The following is a 7,592-nucleotide window of genomic DNA, read 5'->3' on the forward strand; positions in this document are numbered from 1 at the left end:
CCCAGGGTGCAGATATCATGCCGGAAACCAGGCCTATCCTTCCAGGGTAGATGGGGTTAAAGCAGCACAGGCACACAGAGCAGGGGCCTCCCAGCCAGGCCTGTCTGAAACGTCAGTCTTGGCTGCCCTATTGCCCTCTCCCCTGGAGGCAATATGGGCATTGTCCTCTCTTGGTGCCAGGAGAGGAGGTGGATGGGAGAAACCTGACCCTTTAATGCCAGACACTGGGTGCAGCTGATAGAGGGCTGGATCCTCTTGCCAGACTTGGCTGGCCTCCCTCGCTGTTCGAGGCAGCATTAGGAAGATTGATTTCTGTTAGCCAGCCATAATGGGAGACTGTAATGGCTGCAATGGAGACACTTGGCTTGTGGACACCTTGTACGGGTGCCAGTCGCTTCGAGTGAGTGGAGGGGAAGCCAGGCAGGTCTCCATGTTTTTCTGTTTTCTCTTCCCTTCTGCTCTTCCTTCTTCTCCACTTCCTTTCCTTCTTCTCCATTTCCCTCCTCTTTTTCTGCTTCTCATTACCTGCCTCTTGGTCTGGAAATCCTCCGTGTGGGAAGGACTCAGAGCTCCTCTTGACTTTGGAGGTGCGGTACCCTCTTATCAGACATCTCCGTTGTCTCTGCCAGTGGTGCACGTGGGTTAAGCCTCTGCAGCACCACGGGATGAGGAGGTGGGGTGCCAACCCTACTCAGTGATATTCTAAGATGGCCTTCACAACTGCAGGAGAATGCCAGCTTTTCCCAAGAGGGAGCAGAGAGCTTGGTTAGCACAGGAGCTGAAAGGTGGTTCCCAGGAGCACAGCTTGATGCAACTCTGTTTATTCCCCTGTAGCCTTTGGAATGAGGAGAAGGGAATTTGGCTTTCAGTAAGTGGAGGCTGCTCTCCAGGCTGTTGTGACCAAAACACAGTGGTTAGCAAGTCCACTTTGGGGAGGTTGTCTCCAAATTCCAAAGCACGGGGCTGTGTTGTCCTTTTCCACATACCCCTGGGTCTGCAGAGAGTACCTGTCCTGTGTGGCTTGCCAGCCCCAGCCTCCGTCGGCTGCCTCTATGTTCATAGAGGCAGGAGGGTGGGAGGGGGTCAGAAGCTGGCTGGGTGGAGAGCAACTGCAGCAGCTTCCTGGCTCCCCTGCCCCATCGGAGGCTGTAAGATCCCACTGCTGTGTGCTGCCACCAGCGTGCAAGAGTGGGTGGAGCCCTCACTTAAGGGCGACACTCTGGTGGGCTTCCTTCCTGAGGGAGCAATCCTCATGTCTGGAAGAGAACTTTGGCAGCCACTCAAGCCACTCCATAGCTCAGGCAAAGTGACACCTGAGTCTGTTTGGAGCATTAAGTCCCAGGAACTGCTGTTACTAGTGGGGCATGGATGGGGTAGGGGAGTCAAGTTCACTCTGCCGTGTTACTTCTGTCTTCGATGTTAGAGTGAACAATCTCCATGAACATGATACTTCAAATCACATCTCAGAATAACAAGGACTTTACATAAATGAATCCTGCCATTTCTTTAACATTGTGTCCTACGTCTTCAGCTATTTGCTCCTCACTAAGTCTTCAGCTCCCTCTGCCCTCCATTGATATTTGTTTACATTCCTTTGGGGCACACATTGTGCAGAGTTGGCCCTTCTACCTTGGGTCAAGGGAGCTATGAGTTTGAATCCCCATTTCAGGAAGACATTTCCTGAGGCTTGCCCTGAAGGGTATGGTGGGTGGCATATCCTTCAAGATGAGGTAATGCCCGTTTGGCCTAAGGTGACTGTGTTAGTCAGTTTTCCATTGCTGGGACAAAATACCTGAGAAAAACAACTTCAAGAAGGAAAGACTTATTTTGGTTCCTGTTTTCAGACAAGGGTATCTTGCTCCATTGTTTCTGGGCCTGTGGTGAAGCAGAGCATCATGGTAGACAAGGTGTGGTGGAGATGAGCTGCTTACCTCCTGGTGGCCAGGAGATAGAGAGAGAGGAGAGAGAGAGAGAGAAGAGAGAGAGGGAGAGAGAGAGAGAGAAAGAGAAAGAGAGAGAGAGAGAGAGAGAGAAAAGAAGAAGAAGAAGGAGAAGGAGCAGAAGGAGAAGGAGGAGGAGGAGGAGGAGGAGGAGGAGGAAGAGGCTAGGAACAATAATAAGCCTTTCAAGGACACATCTCCAGTGACCCACTTCCTCTAAATAGGCCCCACCTCCTGGTTTCCTTCACCTCCCAATAGTCCACTAAGTTGTGAATTCATTAATGGATTAATCCAATGATGAGGTTCGAATCTTCGTGATCCAATCATCCTCCCCCCAAAGATCCCACCTCTGAACCCTGCTGCCCTGGGCACCGAGCCTTTAACACATGAGCTTTCTGGGGACAGTTCATATCCAAAGTATAACAATGACTCTTCAGAAAAGAGGTCAGCTCTGAACAGATGGACTCACCTCCCAGGAAAGAGCAATCTAGGGGGCTCCAGCACCTCCAATATACCTCCAAATAAACTGCATTCTAGACTGTGTCTCGGCTCTCCTAACAACATGTTCAAGTTCCCATTTGCTCATTGGGTTCTGGGGGTTCTTTGGGGCAATGGTGGCATTGTCCATCCAGCCACCCCTCCTCTCTCCACTGTTATGTGGAGAGGTACCTCTCCTTCCCACCTCCTCATTCACACTGTCACTCAGCTGTGGACCTGCGTCGTTCTGCCAGCCGGGTACCTTTTCTCTTTTCTTCATCAGGTCTACACAGTGAGAACTCTCTGCTGAAATGGCAAAAATGCCAAGCATTACCAATATGGTCAGCTGCTTCCTTAGAAAGCTGCCTCCTCACCCATTAGTTTATATAAAGGTAGAAATCCATGTGTTACTGTAGGACTGGCTAACTCACTTCCCGTGCAGGTAGCCCGGCTCCTCTGGGATGAGAGTCAGATGCTGTTCTCCATAGTTCTAATCATCAACTAGTTCTGGATCAGTTCTGTTCAATAGGGATACAATGCAAATCACAGGTTTTTTTTTTTTCTAGTAACCATATTAAAATCAAAAGGAAATTCATTTTAATAATATAATTTAACTCCATACATTCAAAAATTATCATTTCAACACGTAGCCCATATAAAAATTATCTGTAAGATGTAGTCAGACACTGCCTGATAATGTTTAGGTCAATGAGGGACTGCATACGTGATGGTCCTGTAAGATTTTATCACCTAGTGACACTATTGCTGTGTCAAACATACTCTGTGGTGTTTGCACAATAATGAAACTGGCCAACTGCATTTCTCAGAACTTACCCCATTGTTAAGCAATGCATTCCTATATTTTGCATTTTTTCATATTAAGTCCTCGAAATCTGGTGCATATTTTACACTGATGGCATATTTCAATTTGGACTAGCTACATACTGAATACTTGATAGACATGTGGTTAATGGCTACCATATTGGAGAGCCCAATTCTAGTCTGGTAGCAAACATGGCTTTTTTGAAATGACCTGACCATGAGGTCTAGGCTAGATTAGAAAGCAAATTAAGCCAGGAGTGCCTGGTTCTTTTTTTTTTTTTTTTTTTTTTTTTTTTTTTCTTTGTGCATCACATTTATTGAGTTTTCCTAATTCCTGGGCCTTGGAGTGAGCTGGCCCTGTAGTTAAATTGGGCTTTCAGCCTTCCTAGGGCAGGCAGAGGGTGGTGCTTGGTGGGAAAGCTGCCCAGCAAGCAGGTGAGCAGGGCTCCTGACTTGGCCCTGACAGCAACGCCAGGGAGGCATAGGGTGCACACGTGGGGCCCTGGGCCTGTGGCTTCCAGCACACGTGGGGGGTGCCCACCTGCAGCACCAGGCCACATTCCTGCAGCAAGGTCCCCCCAGGAGCCTCCTGGCCCAGCAAATCCCAAGGAGCCCAGGGGGCAAGGACCCAGCACTCTGCTCCATGGAATGCTCTGCAGCAAGAGGTGCTCCACCAGCTTTAGGTGCCCCAAAGGGGCCCCGTCTCCAGCAAATCAGCCAGCAGCTCACGGTGGGTTTCACTCAGCACAGTGCTCCCAGCAAGTAGAAGACAGGGGTGGCGAGTTCTGGCACTGGTGTTCTGGAGGGGCATCCCAGGCACTCGAGGACAGCACCTGCTGGACCATCCAGAGGCTTCACCTGCCCGCCACAGCATAGGCCCTGCTCCAGCTGGGACACACTGGTGGGTGGGCCTGGGCTGGGCAGACCTTTCCATCCCCACACATCGGTACGTACTGAGGACTCTGAGCTTGCAGGGCCAGTGGGTCCTGTAGGACCCTCCCCAGGTCCCCTAGGAGCCGCTGTCTCAGGTTCTTCTCCATGTGCTGCAGCTCCTCAGAGCCAGCCTGCGCCTCTGCCTGCAGGCCCTGGAAGTCTTCAGTGACAGTCCATTCTTTAAGTGGCCCATCTGTGGGAGACCATGGGGAGGTCCTCTGCTTCTCATCAGGAAAGAAGAGTAAGTCCCAGTCATAGCCAATGAAGAGCTGGGCCACTCGAAATGCAAGGATGCTGCCTGCAAGGTTGGTGACCATATTCTTCTGGCTCAGATGGCCCTGGCCCTCACCCTGAAAGCACATGTTTCCGGGCAGTGCAAACTGGCCCGAGCCCTCCTGCTTGTGGGTCTGGGTGACCTTCACCTCTTCCTGGGTCTGTAGCACCTCTGTCACCACATACACGTTGTCCCTGTGACTCCTCAGCTGCTGTAGAATCTTGTGTTCGGGCTGCTGTAGGTGCCTTGCAGGAAGCTCACTTGGGTGTGCCCAACACAGACTGGCTTCCCACCCCACTGCCCCACTAGGTGGGTGCAAAGAGGAGGGACACGTTCCAACAGGGAGAAGTGGACACATGGGACACAAATAACCCTGGGGCGCCCTCCATCTTCTATTCTCCTCTACTCTGAGCCTGCAGCTCAGTCTGGTCTCCAGGCCCCTGTCTGGACCCCATGGCCTTGATACAGTCCTCATAACCAAGGCCCAAGTGACCCTACAACCTCTTTCCTTGCAAGCCTGCCATTGGCCACAGTGCTCCCTTGCCTCCTAGACACCCCGTGTTCTGTGCCGGCACACAGACATGGCCTTGGGACTCTTCTGATGTCCATGACCCAGCGACCACCCCAGAAGTGTGACTGCACAGGGTCAGAGGACCCTCAGCCCCTCCAGAGCTCACCTTCCTGGTGCATGATCTCCTAAGTGTTTGGGTCCACACGCAGTGTGCATAGGTTCATGGAGGCACTAGAGCTGCTGTTTGGCCATCCACAGTGTCATAGAAGTGGAAAGGGCCACCACACTCCAACTCTGAAGCAAGACCAGACCTGAGCATAGGGCCTGTCCTACCTGCTACTTCCCTGTCCCATCCCCAGGCGAGACCTTTGAAGAGGCCATCCCTCTGCCAACCAGGCCAGAGGCCCGAAGCTGATGGAGCCTGGCAGGTGGCAGGTATGGCCAGACCACTCGTGTCTTCTCCTTGGCCAGTGGGGATTCAGTCTCAGCACCAGATGGGGTACCTGGTTCTGGGGCATCAGGCTCTAGAATGTCCTTGATTGACAGGGTTGACACAGGTATAACGGGGTCTCCAGAACCAGGAGCTTGGGGGTTTCCTGCTCAGCAATCTGTAGGGCTGGAAGCTGGCAGAGCTCTGAAGGTGTCCACTGGGATGAGCTCCCTGCTGTGATCCAGCTCCTGGACCGTGCTCCAGACCAGCCCCTCGAAGGCTGGTGGCAGACTCCTGAGAAGGTCATTAGTCAGTTGGAGTTTGGATGCCTCCAGCTCCTGGGACCTCAGTCCCTCCAGAACCACCTGCCCAGCTAGTCCTGAGATATCCTGGCTGGTAGAAAACTTCTGCCCCTGACCACTTCTCAGCCCAGAGCAAAACGGTGTCCACCTTGTCACCAGCTTGTCTGTCTCTCCAGGGCCATGAGTACGCCAGGCAGGACCATCACTCAAGACCCTCAGCAGGATTCAGGCTGTCCACACCATCATTCTGTGGCCCCTGGAGCTGCCAGTGTCGGGGGCAGCCCGAGGCCACCTGCTGAGGGCCACAACACCTTATCAACCCAACAAGGCTTAGGGTCCCCAAATGGGCGACACCTCCCTGGCTAAGGAGCTCGGAAGGATGAGGATGGAACAGAAGGCCCCACCTCCAGGGCACTTGGCAGAGGGGTCCACGGCAAGACCAGTCAGTATCCCCAGATCCCTGCTGTGTTCTCTTGAGCCTTCTCCCCAGCAGCTCCCTGAGCCACCTGTGTAGGGCAGAGGCTTCAGGGGTTAGGGGGCAAAACAGGACTGAGCCAGACATAGGCAACCTGGCCAGCTGGGAGCCTGGGTCTCAGGACCTATTGAAGTTGAGTGCCAGGTTCTTGATGGTGGCGGGCAGCTGGATTGAGGTTCATGATGAAGCCGAAAGGTAATGTAAGTAGGGATGCTGGAAGGTGGGGTCCCGGTCCAAAAGGGGAATTTCCAGAGTTAGAGATCCCAGAAGTGGGGCAGCTTCTTATACTGGTGGCTTGTAAGAGGGATGGAGATAGGTCACTGGACTAAGGTGCCAGAGGATCTTTCAGGCAGTGTGATTTAAAATTTTTAAAAAAATCGTTCTAATTGGTTAGACATGAGAATAGAATGTGTTTATGTATTTTGATAAATCATACATAAAAGGAGTATAATTTCTCATTTTTTTGATTGTACATATTGTATTGTATTGTACATATTGTACACGGTCATGCAGCCATATGTATACACGAGGTCACGATGTCTGTTTCACTCTGCTGTCCTTCCTACCCCCACAGCCCTTCCCTCCCTTCGACATAATCTAAAAAGACAGGGTCTCACTCTGTGGCTCAAGTTGACCTTGAACTCCTGAACTCAAGCCACCCTCCGCTTCATCCTTCTGAGTAGCTGACACTTCAGGTGTGTGCCACCATGCCTAGTGGGGCCAGTGTTTTTAATGTCTTTGAAACATCTATGACACTGGTAGGAACTTGGACAGATGGACAGACTATGACTGAGGCTAAAGCTGTTTGGGAAACTAAGGCCCCTTCCATCAGAGCCAAGGGTGCCAATCTGTGACTTACCTGTTAATTATTAGAAAAGTGAGTTACTCTTTATTTATTTATTTATTTTTTATTGTAAACAAATGGGATACATCTTGTTTCTCTGTACATGAAGTAGAGGCATACCATTTGTGTAATCATACATTTACATAGGGTAATGGTGTTTGATTCATTCTGTTATTTTTTCCTTCCCCCCACCCCTCCCATCCCTTTTTTCCCTCTATATAGTCCCTCCTTCCTCCATTCTTGCCTCTCTCCCACCCCTCTTTATGTAACATCATTCGCTTATCAGACAGATCATTTGTCCTTTGTTTTTTTGGGATTGGCTTATCTCACTTAGCATGATAATCTCCAATTTCATCCATTTGCCTGCAAATGCCATAATTTTATTCTTATTTATGGTTGAGTAATATTCCATTGTATATATATATCACAGTTTCTTTATCCATTCATCAACTGAAGGGCATCTAGGTTGGTTCCACAATCTGGCTATTGTGAATTGAGCAGCTATGAACATTGATGTGGCTGTATCTCTGTAGTATGCTGATTTTAAGCCCTTTGGGTATATGCCGAGGAGTGGGATAGCTGGG

General features: G+C 50.8%; 1 pseudogene across 1 annotated transcript; it reads right to left on the reverse strand.

Annotated features, from left to right (window-relative positions):
* Window positions 1-3,536: 3,536 nt before the first annotated feature.
* Window positions 3,537-6,673, reverse strand: LOC306637685 (gasdermin-D-like; annotated as a pseudogene). The gene is made up of 5 exons (XR_013766779.1): window positions 6,657-6,673; window positions 5,461-5,894; window positions 5,124-5,251; window positions 4,194-4,743; window positions 3,537-4,127 (listed from the first exon to the last, which is right to left on the reverse strand). The product of XR_013766779.1 is annotated as a gasdermin-D-like (transcript).
* Between the last annotated feature and the right edge of the window lie 919 nt (window positions 6,674-7,592).

The sequence above is a fragment of the Sciurus vulgaris genome, assembly GCF_902686455.1.
Source record: "Sciurus vulgaris genome assembly, chromosome: 10".
Classification (NCBI taxonomy): domain Eukaryota; kingdom Metazoa; phylum Chordata; class Mammalia; order Rodentia; family Sciuridae; genus Sciurus; species Sciurus vulgaris.